Source organism: Lepidochelys kempii, chromosome 8 (assembly GCF_965140265.1).
Source record: "Lepidochelys kempii isolate rLepKem1 chromosome 8, rLepKem1.hap2, whole genome shotgun sequence".
Lineage (NCBI taxonomy): Eukaryota > Metazoa > Chordata > Testudines > Cheloniidae > Lepidochelys > Lepidochelys kempii.
In genome coordinates, this window is record NC_133263.1 from 52,117,086 (window position 1) to 52,136,030 (window position 18,945).

General features: G+C 43.8%; 1 protein-coding gene across 8 annotated transcripts in view; it reads left to right on the forward strand.

The window, feature by feature from the left end:
• The first annotated feature begins 13,098 nt into the window (after positions 1 to 13,098).
• Positions 13,099 to 18,945, forward strand: part of FAM20B (FAM20B glycosaminoglycan xylosylkinase) — a 48,869-nt gene continuing 43,022 nt past the window's right edge. For 5 of the 8 annotated variants that reach the window (XM_073356513.1, XM_073356508.1, XM_073356509.1 and 2 more), the window contains exon 1: positions 13,099 to 13,237. The gene's annotated coding sequence lies outside the window, so the exon portion shown is untranslated. Of the gene's footprint in view, positions 13,309 to 13,795; positions 13,871 to 18,945 lie in introns of those variants that run through there. The other 3 variants (XM_073356511.1, XM_073356510.1, XM_073356514.1) reach the window with 3 other exon arrangements.

Consider the following 18,945-nt stretch of genomic DNA (forward strand, 5'->3'; position numbering starts at 1 on the left):
TGGTCACCTCCTTCACCCAGACCTTCAGTTTCTCCACCTCACAGCCTGGAGAACCTGTGGCCGAATCAGGCGGAGCTTGCCTGTTCAGATCCGTTGAGGCAGGTACTTCTGGAAAGCCACAAGCCGTCTAGTAGGGCCACATTCAGGGCAAAATGGAAGAGGTTCTCCAGCTGGTGCGCCCAAAGGCAGGTGCTCCCACTCCAGGCTCCCATTACTTGTATCCTGGACTATCGTCTGTACGTAAAGGACCAGCGTCTGGTATTTGGTTTCCTCAAGGTCCACATCGCAGCCATCTCAGCCTTTCACCCAGATGATTCTGGGCTTTCAGTGTTCGCTCACTCCATTGTGGGATGTTTCCTGAAAGGCCTGGAGAAGATAAATCCCCCGATGAAGCCCCGCATCCCGGCCTGGGACCTTAACCTAGTCCTCTCCCGCCTCATGGGCCCTCCCTTTGAGCCTTTAGCTTCTTGTTCACTCCTCTAGCTCTCTTGGAAAGTAGCTTTTCTGATGGCTATCACCTCAGCACCGTGCATGTCTAAGATGCGGGCCTTCACCTCTGAGCCCCCGTACACGATTTTTCATAAAGACAAGGTACAACTTAGACTTCATCCAGCTTTCCTTCCCAAGGTGGTGTCCCACTTCCATATTAGACAGGACATCTTTCTGCCAGTCTTTTATCCAAAGCCACACAACAGCCCTCAAAAACAACAGCTGCACTCACTAGATGTTAGGAGAGCGCTCGCTTTCTATATTGAGCACACAAAGCCATTCTGAAAGACAACTGAGTTGTTCATTGCTGTAGCAGAGCAGATGAAGGGATTGCCAGTCTCTTCCCAGCAGATCTCCTCCTGGATCACAGCTTGTATCCGCACCTGTTATGACATGGCAAAGTTTCCTCCGCCTGCCATCACATGAGGACACATGCCTTGTCGGCAGCCTTTCTAGCCCAAGTACCTCTCCAGGAAATCTGCAGGGCTGCTACGTGGTTGACTGTGCATACTTTCACGTCGCACTACGCCATCATCCACCAGTCTAGGAACGATGCGGCCTTTGGCAGAGCGGTACTTGGGTCGGCAATATCTTGACTCTGACCCCACCTCCTAGGTAAGGCTTGGGAATCACCTAACTGGAATTGATATGAGCAAGCACTCGAAGAAGAAAAAATGGTTACTCCCCTTTTGAACTGTTGCTCTTTGAGATGTGTTGCTTATATCTATTCCATTCCTCCCTCCCGGCCCCCCTCCCCACACACACACACATCATCTTCTCTATCAGAGTAGCTGGCAGGAAGGAATTGAAGGGGGGTCAGGCCGTCAGGGTCATATATAGAGAGGGAGAGAGAGCGCCATACCGGCACCACTCCAGGGGGCTCCACAGCCAGCCCGATGGTAGCTGCTAGGGAAAAGTTTCCGACAGCCATGCACACAGCACGTGCGCACACCTAACTGGAATAGATATAAGCAACACATCTCGAAGAACAACCGTTACAAAAGGTGAGCAACGGTTTTTTCATTGTGCTTGGTGCTGTTCTATGTGTAGCAGAAGACAGTGTCTCTGCTCCATGGAGCTTACCAGTCTGTATAAGACAGACATCTTCCTTCAGTCTGTTTTCCCAGCCTACATGAGACATTAAACTCCTTTTAAATAATTATGCATGCGGCTTTCATCACCAGATTTTATCTTAAGAAAATCAACAATTATCCGTTTTAACAATTGATGTTTCCTTGACCAGATTTGAAATCAATGCAACAGTGGAAAACATTTTGAAAGTGCTTTTTAAACAAATGTGTAGGGTTATTTCTCACTTCCATGCTGCAAAACAAGAATACATTTAAAATATGTTAATCATGTTAGCTCCATGAGTTTGTTTTTGCTCTGGCTGAACTGGCCAACTTGAAGAGGCCTTCTTTGACATTCTTTTAAAAGCACTCTGCTGAGAGTGGAGAGGCAGGCTATTTGCACTGGTTCTTATTTATATAATGCAAATAAAAAATTTTGATTTGTAGTTAAGGGTAATTCAAGAAAAGATGAACCATTAAACACATCTGTAAAAGAGAGGGCAAAAGCCTCAAATGCTAAACTATGGAAACTACAATCTAAAGTTGTATAAATAATTCTGACACCAGCTTTAATGCCCTGGTCTTACTCCCACCATTAAACAGAAACAAATTCAGTGACCTGCAAGCAAGTGACCTCAACTCTGACTCTGGATTTGTTTTTCTATTTTAGAGCCCAATCCAGGCATCCACTGAAACTAATGGTTGTCTTTCCTTTGACTTTACTGAGAGTTGGACTGGGCCCTTGTATACCTTTTTAACATTGTCTATTTGAGTAATGTGTGTATAGTTTCTTGTGAAGCATAAAGTTCTACGCTTCATTCTGACATGAATAGCTCCTGCTTTAATGTAGTGGGTGGATTTTTATGAACTGGTATGGGTCATGTATAGTCTATGTTCTCACAGGAGCTTTGTCTCTAGCAATATTTATCGCAGTAGTAATACATGAGATCATTTTTCTCAGTAAGAAAAGATTGTTACATGTTTATATACTACACTGATGAATGCTATAGAGAAACCTGTTTCAGAGTAGCAGCCGTGTTAGTCTGTATTCGCAAAAAGAAAAGGAGTACTTTTGGCACCTTAGAGACTAACCAATTTATTTGAGCATAAGCTTTCGTGAGCTACAGCTCACTTTGTCGGATGCATACTGTGGAAAGTGTGGAAGATCTTTTTATATACACACAAAGCATGAAAAAATACCTCCTCCCACCCCACTCTCCTGCTGGTAATAGCTTATCTAAAGTGATCACTCTCCTTACAATGAATATGATAATCAAGGTGGGCCATTTCCAGCACAAATCCAGGTTTTCTCACCCCCCCCCCCCGCCCCAACACACACACAAACCCACTCTCCTGCTGGTAATAGTTTATCTAAAGTGACCACTCTCCTTACAATGTGTATGATAATCAAGATGGGCCATTTCCAGCACAAATTCAGGGTTTAACAAGAATGTCTGGGAGGGGGTTGGGGGGTAGGAAAAAACAAGGCGAAATAGGTTACCTTGCATAATGACTTAGCCACTCCCAGTCTCTATTCAAGCCTAAGTTAATTGTATCCAATTTGCAAATGAATTCCAATTCAACAGTTTCTCGCTGGAGTCTGGATTTGAAGTATTTTTGTTGTAATATCACAACTTTCATGTCTGTAATCACATGACCAGGGAGATTGAAGTGTTCTCCGACTGGTTTATGAATGTTATAATTCTTGACATCTGATTTGTGTCCATTTATTCTTTTACGTAGAGACTCTCCAGTTTGACCAATGTACATGGCAGAGGAGCATTGCTGGCACATGATGGCATAGATCACATTGGTGGATGTGCAGGTGAATGAGCCTCTGATAGTGTGGCTGATGTGATGGTGTCCCCTGAATAGATATGTGGGCACAGTTGGCAACGGGCTTTGTTGCAAGGATAGGTTCCTGGGTTAGTGGTTCTGTTGTGTGGTATGTGGTTGCTGGTGAGTATTTGCTTCAGGTTGGGGGGCTGTCTGTAGGCAAGGACTGGCCTGTCTCCCAAGATTTGTGAGAGTGTTGGGTCATCCTTCAGGATAGGTTGTAGATCCTTAATAATGCGTTGGAGGGGTTTTAGTTGGGGTGAACTAAAGGTGACGGCTAGTGGCGTTCTGTTATTTTCTTTGTTAGGCCTGTCCTGTAGTAGGTGACTTCTGGGAACTCTTCTGGCTCTATCAATCTGTTTCTTCACTTCCGCAGTTGGGTGTTGTGGTTGTAAGAATGCTTGATAGAGATCTTGTAGGTGTTTGTCTCTGTCTGAGGGGTTGGAGCAAATGCGGTTGTACTGCAGAGCTTGGCTGTAGATGATGGATCGTGTGGTGTGGTCAGGGTGAAAGCTGGAGGCACGTAGGTAGGAATAGAGGTCAGTAGGTTTCCGGTATAGGGTGGTGTTTATGTGACCATCGTTTATTAGCACTGTAGTGTCCAGGAAGTGGATCTCTTGTGTGGACTGGACCAGGCTGAGGTTGATGGTGGGATGGAAATTGTTGAAATTAAGGTGGAATTCCTCAAGGGCTTCTTTTCCATGGGTCCAGATGATGAAGATGTCATCAATATAGCACAAGTAGAGTAGGGGCATTAGGGGACGAGAACTGAGGAAGTGTTGTTCTAAGTCAGCCATAAAAATGTTGGCATACTGTGGGGCCATGCGGGTACCCATAGCAGTGCCGCTGATCTGAAGGTATACATTGTCCCCAAATGTAAAATAGTTATGGGTAAGGACAAAGTCACAAAGTTCAGCCATCAGGTTAGCCGTGACATTATCGGGGATAGTGTTCTTGACAGCTTGTAGTCCATCTTTGTGTGGAATGTTGGTGTAGAGGGCTTCTACATCCATAGTGGCCAGGATGGTGTTATCAGGAAGATCACCGATGGATTGTAGTTTCCTCAGGAAGTCAGTGGTGTCTCGAAGGTAGCTGGGAGTGTGTGTGGGGGGTGGGGTGAGAAAACCTGGATTTGTGCTGGAAATGGCCCAACTTGATTATCATACTCATTGTAAGGAAAGTGATCACTTTAGATAAGCTATTACCAGCAGGAGAGTGGGGTGGGAGGAGGTATTTTTTCATGCTTTGTGTGTATATAAAAAGATCTTCCACACTTTCCACAGTATGCATCCGATGAAGTGAGCTGTAACTCACAAAAGCTTATGCTCAAATAAATTGGTTAGTCTCTAAGGTGCCACAAGTACTCCTTTTCTTTTTATAGAGAAACCTGAAGATTATATTTAGGCAGTCTTGGATTGTTAAATTGTCCTTGATTTTCCTGAATTGCATATTGTATTGTATGAAAGGTCAAACTTTTTTAATTTCACTATGTATAAGAGCAAGTTATTAAAGTTCTTATATACTGCTTTGAGAGAAAGCCATGAAGGAAGTAGTATTTGATTCACTGACACTCTGTAATAATTGTGAGCGATTTGTTCAGGGCAGAATTAGAGACTGGATGCTCATCTTTGAGACTAGTTTCCTTTTCATAGCCTCTGCATGATATTTGTGTGTTGACCTTGGTGTCAATTGTTCCTATGAGCACTGGTGTGACTTTTTGCAGGATTGGAGCCTACAGGGTGTGAAGCACTTTAAGAGCTATTGATGAAAAGTGCTATATAAAAACTAGGTGGTAGTATTATTTTAGTTAGAAGGTGACCTTTGTGTTTTCCTACTTGTGGGTTCAATATATATCTCCATGAGTTTCTGGAATATTTTAGAAAGCAGTGTCTATTAGGAACAATCCTCTCTCCTTGTCCCTTCCTCTGGGGCAGGGTTCGGTGGGTGGGTATAAAAGGAGGAGTGGTCTCATGTTTGCCCTTCAGTTCCTTATGAACAATTCCAGCTGCAACAAGCTCAGAGCTCGTTCAGTCACTCTGATGCTTTCTTCATTCTCTCTTGGGGTTTTTTCCTGCCGCTTTGGTGGCTCTTTTTGTTAGCTGATGGTTGAAGTCCTGTGGTGAGTCAGTTAATTAGAAAACTTTTCTTTTTACAACAAAGAAATGAGAGAAGAGAGGAAAGGATGCATGTGTGTCTGGGTTTTGTACAGACAGACCTGTAGAGAGTAGGTAGGCAATGGGAGGCTTTCCTCCCTACTGTGTACTGTGTTTAGTCCAGCATCCACTCTGGAGATCTGCTCACCAAGATCCTCTGGTGCTATTGTAGAACTGATCAATGAAATTGTTTTTAATTGTTCACTTTATTAATATAACTTCATAAGCAAAGTTTATGAATGAAACAACATTCATTCATAAAACCAGTTACCCCAATAACTGGCTAATTGAGTTTCACTTTCAATCCAATTGGTGCTTAAATCGCTGAAACTTACTGTTTCAACATTGTAACTTCTGCTCACTGTTTGTCATTCATTATACTTGTCTACATTGTAACTTCTGTTCACTGTTTGCCATTCCTTACACATGTCCATATTATAACTCAAACTCCATTTTAACTTGTCCCAAACTCCATTTTAAAATGCTCACTTCATTTTGTAAAAGCTTGCTGTAACCTTCATTTTTGCAAAACCCTCCTGTCATCTTATTAGTTTAGATGTGTGAATGAGGTATGTATGGATGATGGAATCAACCTCCAGCCCCAGCCTGTCCTGATGAAATAAAATGTAAACACCCAATAGCTGAAGATGCAGACAGCAGCCCTGACAAAGTAAGAGGAGTCCACCCTCAAAAGAAAAGAACAAAAGTACAATTGAAGAAACATCAAAGCCAGGTCCTAGGCTGAAAGTCATGTCTGCAATTGACGGGTGATCAATCACACCGGACCCAGAGGCAGCATGACACAGCAAGATCTATAGACTCTGGATTCAAACTAAAGCCTACAAAAAGGATGGGTGAGATGGAAGACTTTGAAGGGTAACATTCCGCTGCCAACATGGAAGGGCATTGGTCCATGCCCAACAGAGACCCAGCTCTTCCTTGTGCCCGGCTTTCCTGGCCAGTTAGCCGCCACGAACCCAAGCCACGAACTCAAGCTACATTCAGGACTGGTAACTATACAGCAGCTGCAGAACCTGTGTGTGTGTATGAACGAATGTGTGAATGAATGTGAAACTGAATGAAATGTTATAGCTATAACTGACTGCCTACTATGATTCTTCTTGTATTCACAATAAATGTGGCATTTTGTCTTATCCCCTTTAATAGGATCCTGCTGGTTTTTATTTTATTGATATAACAGTATGTCTGGCTTAACTGTTGTCCACGTCCAAGGTTTCATCCTATTGACTGAGTGCGCTGTCAAGAGTCTGGCCTTGTTGACTAGAGACTGAAGAGCCATTTGCCACTTCGTAGTCATCACGAGAGTTGTGTTGTGGGGAAAAGTCAGCTTGCTTTATTTTATTCCATGCAGGTTCTTATACCACTCTATCACCATTGTGTCTGAATGCCTTCCAGTTGTGCATAAAGTAATGTAACTGACATCTGTCACGTGTTGTTCATTCTCACACTCATCCTCTCCCCAAGCGGTGAAGTGTGCTCAACTAAATGTTTTGTTTCCTTTTGGTTGCTGATCATTGAGAATGTTCCAGTTTAATAGTCTCTGTGTGTTAACTGTGTGTAAAGCTTGGGGTCAGCATTGTCAGAATTGTTTTTATAACCTTAGTTTGTAATTTCCATTTTTTCAATGTTTGTGGGGTTTTTCACAGAACTGTACTTAGCAATCTTAACTGTAACGGAGGGGAGTTTTTTACTTTGGAATTTCTCTTGTTTCCTGTAAACATCTGATTTATTATATTACCATGTTTATCCCACTGCTTCAAGTGAGAAGATCTGTACAGCATCTGGCAACAGCCTATGTGTTGATTGAAAGTTTTCTCTTCTAGGTATGCAGAGATTTTACTGGAGCTGATATAATTATTTTACTGGTTCTCTGGTTGTGCTCTCGAGTCAGCCCCAACTCCGCACCTCCTGAGTGTCTTCATTCTTGGTTCCCTAGATAGTCCTTATTTCCTGGACCAATACTAGTCCAGACTCCCTGGCCAACTCCACTTTCACTAGCTCTTTTCCTTGGCTCCCTCTGTGCCCTATCCCAACTCTACCCTCTTCCTGCTGTAAGGTCTGCAGGAATGGAGCTGCGCTCACTTGGACCTTAATAAGTCTGCAAACTGCCAAAGGTGACTGAACATCAGAACTCAGAGCCTCCACCTCTACCGGATCCACTTTACATCCTCCATTCCTAGCTCAGTGATCCTCCATGAACCAGCTCAGCCATCCCCGCTCCTAGCAGTTCTGGAAGGCAGCTGATTGCCTACCACTTAAAATGTTACCATCTAATTGCTTGGTAATGAAAACTTTAATTGTGGGATATTTAAATCTTTAATCACTAGGCAGCTGACAGGGATCCAGTCCATAACAATGAAGTTGTAATATTTTTTCCTATCAGTAACAATTTATAGGAATAATAGCCTCTGCTTGTGTGTGTGAAAATGTTTGTGACATACTTGCTGGGATGAAACACATGGATCAATAAATCATGAATCACAAGGAATACTTTTCAAACACAGGAAGGTTTAAGCCTTTACTCCTAAACTTTAAAAATGTCTCTAGAAAAATTCTATTCCTCATCTATTTCAAACATGCCAATTTGCAAACAAATTGATTGCTGCAGACATAAGTTACAGGCAGGTTGCAAATGGGGCTTGTAAAGAAAAATCTCTATGGAGTCACAGTCAGTGCTTCTATAATAATATTGTAAAGGTTCATGATGCCATACAATGTGTCAAACAAATAACAGATGGACAGGCCATCATGTATGTAGAGCATGCCATGTCCATGTAGAGGATGGGAAATTCCACAGATTCCCCGGATGGGCCTTGTAGTGGGGGATGTCTTCCTTGAGAAATGGCCAAGGAGTTCAACCACTAAAACGTGGCTCCTGAAGGCATCATTGGAGCCGAGGTGATCTGTGTGGAAGTCCCATACCTCTGGACTCTCTTCCAGCTCCCTGATAACACGGCTTCTGTAGGAGCTGTGTTTTGCCAAAGAATCCCCTTGCCCAGTGGCTAACCCCAGAATGCTCCCTCAGGGTGTTTCAGAGCACAGAGGAGGAAACTGCCTAACCTAGTTGGAGAAAAACTAATGTGATTGAGTAGCATTCCACCCCCTTCTTGTCCCAACCACAAATCTCATTCCTCAGAGGGCCCCCTGAGTTGTGCAAGGTCAGCAGAAGGGCAGAATCTATCTATGTAGGTTCTTATATTGCACTCATTACCATAATATCTAGGTACCTTGGACTGGGCATTCCCACCTCCTGTGCCCCCATCTCCAGATCTGCTCAGTTCTCATCAAGGAGACAGGGCGATTTGGAGAAAATCCTGGCCCCTAATCACCTACAGTCTAAAGGAATCAGTGAGTACAGTACAAAGCAAAAGACAACAGAACAAGTGTGTGATGTGGGCATGGTCTTGTAGCACAAAAGCTTCTCTGTAAAGATGCATCCTCAGGATTTTATTTATTTATTTATTTTTTTAAAGGAAGGAAGAATGTCAAGCAAGTTGTTGAGGAGACAAAGAAAGCAGTTGTTAGGAGACAAACTTGGGCAGAGTAAATGAAGCAGAGAGATGTAAAAGGAGATGGGGACAAAGTTATGTAGAGTCTTCAAGGTGAGGGAATGAGTAGCTTGAACTTATGTAGACTAAAGCGATTCTCTCTGTTGACCACAATAGCTATGAGAAGTCCACCATAGTGCTCCAACATTCCTTGCCATAATATCTTCTGGGAAAGACTGGGGCAGTATCGCATAGAAAATATTTCTACACCATTCATGAGTGACTCCTGCTGGGAGAGCCTGGCACTGCAACAGTGTAAAGGTAGTGTGGCCTAGTGGACAGAGCACTGGGACTCAGGAGACCTAGGTTCTATTTCCAGCTCTGCCATTGGCCTGCTGGGTGATCTTGGGCAAGTCACTTTCCCATCTGTAAAATGGGGTTAATGATACTGGCCTCCTTTGTAAAGTGCTTTGAGAACTTCTGATGAAAAGTGATATATAAGAAATAGGTATTATTATTCATAGACAGTGCTCCAGAGACTGCTGCTGGATTAAGTTGGAATTTGAACATATTTTTATTGACTGGTGAACACCTATTACAAACATGAAAAATAGTATAAGTATATATCACTACTTGCAGGAGTATTATATTTATATGTTAATCTAGCATGCTCCTGAGCATTCAGAGCTGTATTTCCTGGCTGATCATTAACTATAGAAAACATATTTTTGGAGGGCTAGATAGATAGATATCTTCTAGGGCTGTGCATTTGCTTTTCACAGGAAACCAAATACCTCTGAATATCTTAGCGTTTGTTTTTTATAGGATTTCTTTATCTCAGGAATCCATATATGGGGTTGAAAGAATAGTTCCACTAACTAGTCATTAGAATACCATAAAATCACATCATCTATTCAAGGTCTCCCAGAGGAACTATACAGACTCTTATATACAGTAAGAGCTAAGTATTTAAAAAACCCATTAAGAAAAAGATGAAATCCTGTTTCCATCCTCTTATATTTTCATAGATCTTGTTGTCATATTCTAAAAGTTACAGTGTCAACAACTAGAATAATTAAATATTATGTTCCATATTCTTGGAGTGAGGTTAAGATGACTGAGACACTTAATAATTCTGCATGTTGTGATATTGAAAAGCTTGTTTTTCACATCTGTCAGTGCTCTCAGCAGTGATTTGGGAAAAAAAGTGTTAAAGCAGGGCTGCATGCTGACAGACACGAGGATGGGAAGGGTTAAATTTGGACTGCCCCACAGCTGCAGTAGTGCTAGGGGGAAGCATTTCTGCCTGAATACTGGTACTAAAATGAAAAAGAAGAAACAAGCAGATTGGGAAAGGGGAGACCAGCATGGAAAGAATGGTCAGGCCATGTATGCTGTAAAGGGAAGCAGAGCAGATTAAGTGGAAAGGGCACTGTTACTAAACGAAGCAGGTGGACTGGGAGGCGAGGGCATGTTTCTTAAAAAATAAAATAAAAATAAATCTATTTTGCAGACATTTTATTTAAAACTGTTAGGATGATTCACAACCTATAGTACAAGTAACAACAAGGAAATGCGACTTTACAAAACATTTTAAAAAGTATAGTTTTCTTAAAGGAAAGAAGCTGTCGGGGGGAAGGGTAAGAACTACCTTGATTGTTGATTCTAGTGTGTAACTTTTCTATAAACAAATTTTATTAGGGCTTTCGTTGGTTGTTTCAAAATGTTACTAGTAAAATAATACCTCACACTTTCAGTCAACATTTGTAGCCTATGCTTGAGTAAGGCATTAAAGATTTTGAAGGATGTACAGAGTCACTCAATGTGGTCTGTTCTCATGTTGTACAGTATTATGAGGCACATAACTCTGAAACTAATAAAAATGATAGTTTTGCCACTCTGCAGCACCATCCATCAAAGAATCTCAAAGCTGAAAATGGAAGTGGATCAGAACCAGTGGTAAGGGTACTAATCTTATTATATTATTAATAATAATAATGTTTATTACGGCTTCAGTCTCTGCCTCCTCCCTGCAGTTTCTTTCCTAAAGGTCGATATCACGGCTGGGGGAAGTGGAATGCCACCTGGGTCTTAGTGACCCAAATGGGATGTTTTCTACACAGTTCTGGGTCTGGAGGGCTCAGGAGGAAGAATAGGACCCATTTAACCTCCTCTGCCCTCAGTTAGCAGAATCTCATTGATAGCTTTCTACAGTTGATCTATAAGCCAAGTAACAGCTTTGTGTGGTGAGGATAATTCATTTCCATTTTACAGAAGAGGAAACTGAGGTACAGAAAGGGTAAATGGTGGTGGAAGAACAAAGAATAGAATCCAGCTCTCCTGTTTCTGTCTGTCTGTTTAACTGCAGGACCATGCACTCCCTTTTATAACATAAACATCCTCACCCTCCAATTCCACACCTTCACCCACACAATAACATTATTAATGCTGCAAAGTCAGGGACTCAGATGTTAGGAAATGCCAAAATTAAAGTTGCCTGTGCAACTTTAATTCATTAACCTTGTGTATATGCATTATAATGCGGTTATTACAGGATCACATACTGTTTTTTTCTATATGACCCTGGCCTTATTCAGGGCACAGGATGGATGGTGCTCACTAAAAGAGCAACTATTCAATATTTTGCTTTCTCCTGGTTGTTGAATGGGTGGCTCCAGGCCTTATTTACTACACACTATTCAAACCCTGCTTAGAAGACAGAATTATTAATTTCTATGGGGTTTTCTATGTTGCTTATTATTTCTGGCATTTCTTAACTTGGGTGGTTGACTTTGCATCCTTAATGATCTTTTAACATTTTTGTGTGTGTAATTTCTTAGGTTTCTAAAAAAGCAAACTGAAAAAAACAAATTCCATCATGTGGCCTCATATTGACACCTACATGGATAATCTGCAGGATTGGAACCTTTAGATCACCAGTTACTTATGACATGAGTTAACAGAGTAACTGATAACAGTAATAGGTTGTCATCCTCATCCTCTGTGGGGACCAGCACTAGAGGGGGATGAGACGCACAGCCAGCTGGTTTCACAGCTATTTGCTGACAGCAGAGGAATAAGGCTCAGGAATCTTGGGTTCTATTCCAGACTTTGGAGGGGCGTGTGCTCCAGTGGGCACAAAGTCTTCTGCCTATTTCCCCCTGCCTGGCCCTTCCAACTTTTCCTTGTCCTAGTCCAATCTCTTCCCCACCCCTCGCTCCTCAACTCAATCCCATTCTCCCTACATAGTCAGTGTGTCTCCTTTCCTCTGCCTTCTCATCCCCATCTGTCTCCCTGCCCAGCGAATCCTAGTATCACCCCTTCTACTCTGTCTCAATCTTCCTCCTTCCTTATCTCCTGTCTCCTTGCCCAGCCATTATTACAAACAAGCCTCTGAGTGCGAACCCCCTTTATACATTAAAAACATTTTTTTATATATTTAACACTATGATAAATGCTGGAGGTCGGTGGAGGGGGGAGGGATAACTCAGTGGTTTGAGCATTGGCCTGCTAAACCCAGGGCTCTGAGTTCACTCCTTGAGGGGGCCATTTGGGGCAAAAATTGGGGATTGGTCCTGCTTTGAGCAATGGGTTGGACTAGATGACCTCCTGAGGTCCCTTCCAACCCTGATATTTTATGATTCAATGGGGGGTTGGGGTGGAGGTTGACACCTCATGACCCCCTGAGGGCTTCTGACCCCCGGTTTGAGAACCCCGGCCCTAATCTGTAGGGGAGGGCCCTAGATACTTTTTGCTACCCCTCCCCAGCAGCAGGCATTAGCCGCCCCCCCAATTTGGGCAGCGCCCCTCAGTGGCTGCTGGCTGGTCCCAGGTCTCACTCAGGGAAGGGTTAATTGGGTGGGGCTTACACAGACGCCCTGGCTGGGGTGGAGGGAGTTAAATTAGGCACGATCCTATTGGCTGTCAGGGAAATATTGTGGGCGGGGGTGGAAGTCAAGGAGCCGGTCCCATTGGCTGGCGTGTTAAAAGAGCTGCCCTATTCGGGAGCCCCTCCGGGCCTTTCGGTGAGGGAGCAGGGAGAGGTGCGGCCTCATTGGTCGGTGGCGGCGGATGAGGCGGCCTCATTGGTTGGGGCGCCGGACGCCACCATGTTAGACAGCTCGTGGCGCTGTTGGCATTGGCAGCGCCGGCCGGGGATGGCGCGCGGGCGCCGGCCGGGGTGAGTGCGGGGCGCGGGCGGAGCCTTCCGGGGAGCGGCGCGCTGGCCTCTCGCTGGCGGCCCCGGGGCAGGTGAGTGGGGTCGGCAGGGGCAGGCCCGCCGCGCTCGACCCCTTTGGCCTGGGGGCCTCGGAGGGCTGCGGCTGCGGCCCTCCGCTGCGCTGGGCAGAGCTGCCTGCGTGGCTCGGTGGGGACGGGCCCCGTGCATACGGGGAGGGGGCGCCCGGGTCCAGTAGGAGAGCAGCAGCGACCCCCCCGTGCGGTGCCGGGGCGCCTGTGGAGGGCGGATAGCGAGCCCTGGGGGGCATCGGGGTCTCTTCTGGAGGACTCCCCGCTTCGCGGGGGCCGTGTGGCGTCCCGTCTGTAGCCACCCTGCTCTGTTGGGCGATAGGGAGAGTGGCCCCCTCTGAGGGGATCAGTCACCCACCAGAGGTGGGTCTGCAAGGGTGGAAGTAAGTTGCATTGGAAACCTTGAGAGGCTTTACAGTAGCTGCCTGTGGTAGAGACGGGTCTTTAATGCAGTTTTCCCTGCGTTGGTTGTGAGCCTTTCCCAAGCATAGCTGATCATTCAGATAAGAAGATCTTGCTCTTGTGAGAGGTCCCCCAAGAATTCTCCTCCACTTGACTTTGAAAGGTATCTGAATAATACTTGAGGCTTCTGTGATCCTTTTCGTTTTTGCATTTCAAAGCACTTTACAGGCGACAATTAAAGCTATACTCGCATGTCCTAGCAATTCGAAAAATATTATCCCCTTTTGTAGATGGGGAAACTGAGGCACAGAATGGCTTGTCCAAGGTCACACCGCCAGTTGGCGGCAGCCACAAATGGAAAGCGGGAGTCCTGACTCAAAGTTCTTTGCTCTAACCATTAGACAGTACACTATAATTGTTGGTTTCACAGTAACAGCCGTGTTAGTCTGTATCTGCAAAAAGAAAAGGAGTACCTGTGGTACCTTAGAGACTAACGAATTTATTTGCGAATAAATTTTCGTGAGCTACAGCTCACTTCATCGGATGCATGCAGTGGAAAATACAGCGGGGAGATTTTGTATACACAGAGAACATGAAACAATGGGTGTTACCATACACACTGTAGCAAGAGTGATCAGGTAAGGTGAGCTATTACCAGCAGGAGAGAAGAAAAACCTTTTGTAGTGATAATCAAGGTGGGTCATTTCCAGCAGTTGCCAAGAACGTCTGAAGAACAGTGGGGGAGGGAGAATAAACATGGGGGAATAGTTTTACTTTGTGTAATGACACATCCACTCCCAGTCTTTATTCAAGCCTAATGTAATGGTGTCTAGTTTGCAAATTAATTCCAATTCAGCAGTCTCTCGCTGGAGTCTGTTTCTGAAGGTTTTTTTGTTGAAGAATTGCAACTTTTAGGTCTGTAATCGAGTGACCAGAGAGATTGAAGTGTTCTCCAACTGGTTTTTGAATGTTATAATTCTTGACGTCTGATTTGTGTCCATTTATTCTTTCATCTAGAGACTGTCCAGTTTGGCTAATGTACATGGTAGAGGGGCATTGCTGGCACATGATGGCATAGATCACATTGGTAGATGTGCAGGTGAACGAACCTCTGATGGTGTGGCTGATGTGATTAGGCCCTATGATGGTGTCCCCTGAATAGATATGTGGACAGAGTTGGCAATGGGCTTTGTTGCAAGGGTAGGTTCCTGGGTTAGTGGTTCTGTTGTGTGGTTGCTGGTGAGTATTTGCTTCAGGTTGGGGGGCTGTCTGTAGGCAAGGACTGGCCTGTCTCCCAAGATCTGTGAGAATGATGCGTCGTCCTTCAGGATAGGTTGTAGATCCTTGATGATACATTGGAGAGGTTTTAATTGGGGGTTCAAGGTGATGGCTAGTGGCGTTCTGTTATTTTCTTTGTTGGGCCTCTCCTGTAGTAGGTAATTTCTGGGTACTCTTCTGGCTGTGTCAGTCTGTTTCTTCACTTCAGCAGGTGGGTATTGTAGTTGTAAGAGCGCCCGATAGAGATCTTGTAGGTGTTTGCCTCTGTCTGAGGGGTTGGAGCAAATGCGGTTGTATTGTAGAGCTTGGCTATAGACAATGGATCGTGTGGTGTGATCTGGATGAAAGTTGGAGGCATGTAGGTAGGCATAGCGGTCAGTAGGTTTCCGGTAGAGGGTGGTGTTTATGTGACCATCGCTTATTAGCACTGTAGTGTCCAGGAAGTGGATCTCTTGTGTGGACTGGACCAGGCTGAGGTTGATGGTGGGATGGAAATTGCTGAAATCATGGTGGAATTCCTCAAGGGCTTCTTTTCCATGGGTCCAGATGATGATGATGATGTCGTCAATGTAGTGCAAGTAGATTAGGGGCATTGGGGACGAGAGCTAAGAAAGCACTGTTCTAAGTCGGCCATAAAAATGTTGGCATACTGTGGGGCCATGTGGGTACCCAAAGCAGTGCTGCTGATTTGAAGGTATACATTGTCCCCAAATGTAAAATAGTTATGGGCTGAAGGGTACTGGACAAAGGTCCCCCCCAGCTCTCTAATCTTCAGTAAAAAGGGATTGTTTGAGTGCTGTCTTGTACTCCAGCCACTTCTGACTCAGGTCTCAAACTCTAATACACTACAGTGAAGGTTAGTGTTGTTATACTGTCATTAGACCTCATAGCCTACCTAGCAGTACCGTAAAACCTTGAGACCCCTCCAACAACAACAATTTTTAATGAATCTGTAAACTCAGGGGTTGTACCGTATGATTGCAGAATTGCTAACATAGTTCCTATTTTTAAGAAAGGAAAAAAAAGTGATGCGGGTAACTACAGGCCTGTTAGTTTGACTTCTGTAGTGTGCAAGGTCTTGGAAAAAATTTAGAAGGAGAAAGTAGTTAAGGACATTGAAGTCAATGGTAAATGGGACAAAATACAATATGGTTTTACAAAAGGTAGATCGTGCCAAACCAACGTGATCTCCTTCTTTGGGAAAGTAACAGATTTTTTAGACAAAGGAAACGCAGTGGATCTCATTTACCTAGATTTCAGTAAGGAGTTTGATACTGTGCCACATGGGGAATTATTAGTTAAATTGGAAAAGATAGGGATCAATATGAAAATTGAAAGGTGGATAAGGAATTGGTTAATAGGGAAACTACAGTGGGTCCTACTGAAAGGTGAACTTTTGTCAGGTTGGAGGGAGGTTACTAGTGGAGTTCCTCAAGGATCGGTTTTGGGACCAATCTTATTTAATCTTTTTATTCCTGACCTCGGCACAAAAAGTGGGAGTGTGCTAATAAAGTTTGTGGATGATTCAAAGCTGGGAGGTATTGCCAATTTAGAGAAGGACCAGGAAATCATACAGGAAGATTTGGATGACCTTGTAAACTGGAGTAATAGTAATAGGATGAAATTTAATAGTGAGAAGTGTAAGGTTATACATTTAGGGATTAATAACAAGAATTTTAGTTATAAGCTGGGGACACATCAATTAGAAGTAACGGAGGAGGAGAAGGACTTTGAGTATTGGTTGAGCATAGGATGACTGAGCCACCAATGTGATATGGCTGTGAAAAAAGCTAATGCGGTCTTGGGATGCATCAGGCGAGGTATTTCCAGTAGAGATAAGGAGATCTTAGTACCGTTATACAAGGCACTGGTGAGATCTCATCTGGAATACTGTGTGCAGTTCTGGTCTCCCATGTTTAAGAAGGATGAATTCAAACTGGAACAGGTACAGAGAAGGGTTACTAGGATGATCCGAGGAATGGAAAACCTGTCTTATGAAAGGAGACTCAAGGAGCTTGGCTTGTTTAGCCTAACTAAAAGAAGGTTGAAGGGAGATATGATTGCTCTCTATAAATATATCAGAGGGATAAATACTGGAGAGGGAGAGGAATTATTTAAGCTCAGTACCAGGGTGGACACAAGAACAAATGGATACGAACTGGTCATCGGGAAGTTTAGACTTGAAATTAGATGAAGGTTTCTAACCATCAGAGGAGTGAAGTTTTGGAACAGCCTTCCAAGGGAAGCAGTGGGGGCAAAAGATCTATCTTGCTTTAAGATTAAACTCGATAAGTTTATGGAGGAGATGGTATGATGGGATAACATGGTTTTGGTATTTAAATATTCATGGTAAATAGGCCCAATGGCCTGTGATGGGATATTAGATGGGGTGGAATCTGAGTTGCCCAGGAAAGAATTTTCTGTAGTATCTGGCTGATGAATCTTGCCCATATGCTCAGGGTTTAGCTGATTGCCATATTTGGAGTCGGGAAGGAATTTTCCTCCAGGGCAGATTGGAAGAGGCCCTGGAGGTTTTTTGCTTTCCCTTTGTAGCATGGGCCGCGGGTCACTTGCTGGAGGATTCTCTGCTCCTTGAAGTCTTTAAACCACGATTTGAGGACTTCAAGAGCTCAGACATAGGTGAGAGGTTTTTCACAGGAGTGGGTGGGTGAGGTTCTGTGGCCTGCGTTGTGCAGGAGGTCGGACTAGATGATCATAATGGTCCCTTCTGACCTTGGTATCTATGAACAGGAAAACTGCCTTAAGTGATCGTTTTACTTAAAACGATCTCTAAGCATTCAGTAAAAAGAAAAGGAGGACTTGTGGCACCTTAGAGACTAACCAATTTATTAGAGCATAAGCTTTCGTGAGCTACAGCTCACTTCCTCAGATGCATATCGTAAGCATTCAGTGCCGTTCAGTCCGTATTTGGCTGACTTTTCCAGTCTTATGGGTGATCACTCAAGACCTTTTGCTGTGTATCTTACAACAAAAGCAAATAATTTTCTGATGTTTTACCTTATTTCCATTCTACAGGGCCTTTGCAGTTAGATCTAAAATAAACCCCTCAAAACAAACAGACAAAAACCTCCCCACCTTATGTAATTGTATGTAATTGGAAAATTTTGCCTTTTCAGTAAGTTGGTTCCACTTCGAACAGCCGTTATGGTTATGGGGAAGCTTGGAGGTAAAACCTGTGATTCAGCAAATGACATTGTCAAATGGTGAAAAAAATGAAGCAAGTTTTACCATTGAGCATATGTGTTAATATGGCTGTCATAAGAAGCATGGACTCAGGCTCCTGTTAGAGGAGAAAAAAAATAAAATAAAAATGTGAGCCTGGCTCAACATTGCAGGCCAGACCCTTGGCTGGTACAAGTCAGAGAGAAAACAAGATTTATTTCCACTTGCAAACCAAAGTCCCAGGAGAGCCAGATAGATTTTGTACTGTCTTGCACGTTGTCAACAAAATTGGCAGCTAAGATCTGATCCCAGAATCTGTGTTTCTGGTTCTGTAGAGGTGCTAACTACTTTCAGCTTCTGTTGAGGCCAGCGGAGATAGGGTGGGCTCATCATCTGGCAGGATTGGGCCTATTATTATTTAAGATTGCAGATAGATTTTCAGATCTCAGTTTGAGTTTTTAATGCATCTTTTTATTTGTCAGCTGAATAAACTTGTTCTTAGCATCGACACCAAACCTAGAAGGAAATACATGTCCTTTTTTATCAGTTTAAGACCTTTTATACACTAGGCTCCTTAAATTACCCCTTTGCTTATAGCTCCACCAGTAGTAGCAGTAGGGGGAGTTTTGGTGTCTTTAAAAGAATGCTGGTGGTTACTGACATTTTTATCTTCATGTCCGGTTTCCACGCCATAGTGTTAAAATGCTGGTGACCAACCAGTACCTTGTCTCTCCTCAACCTCTCGCTGCTGCTGCCACTGGTGGAGGTACAATGGAA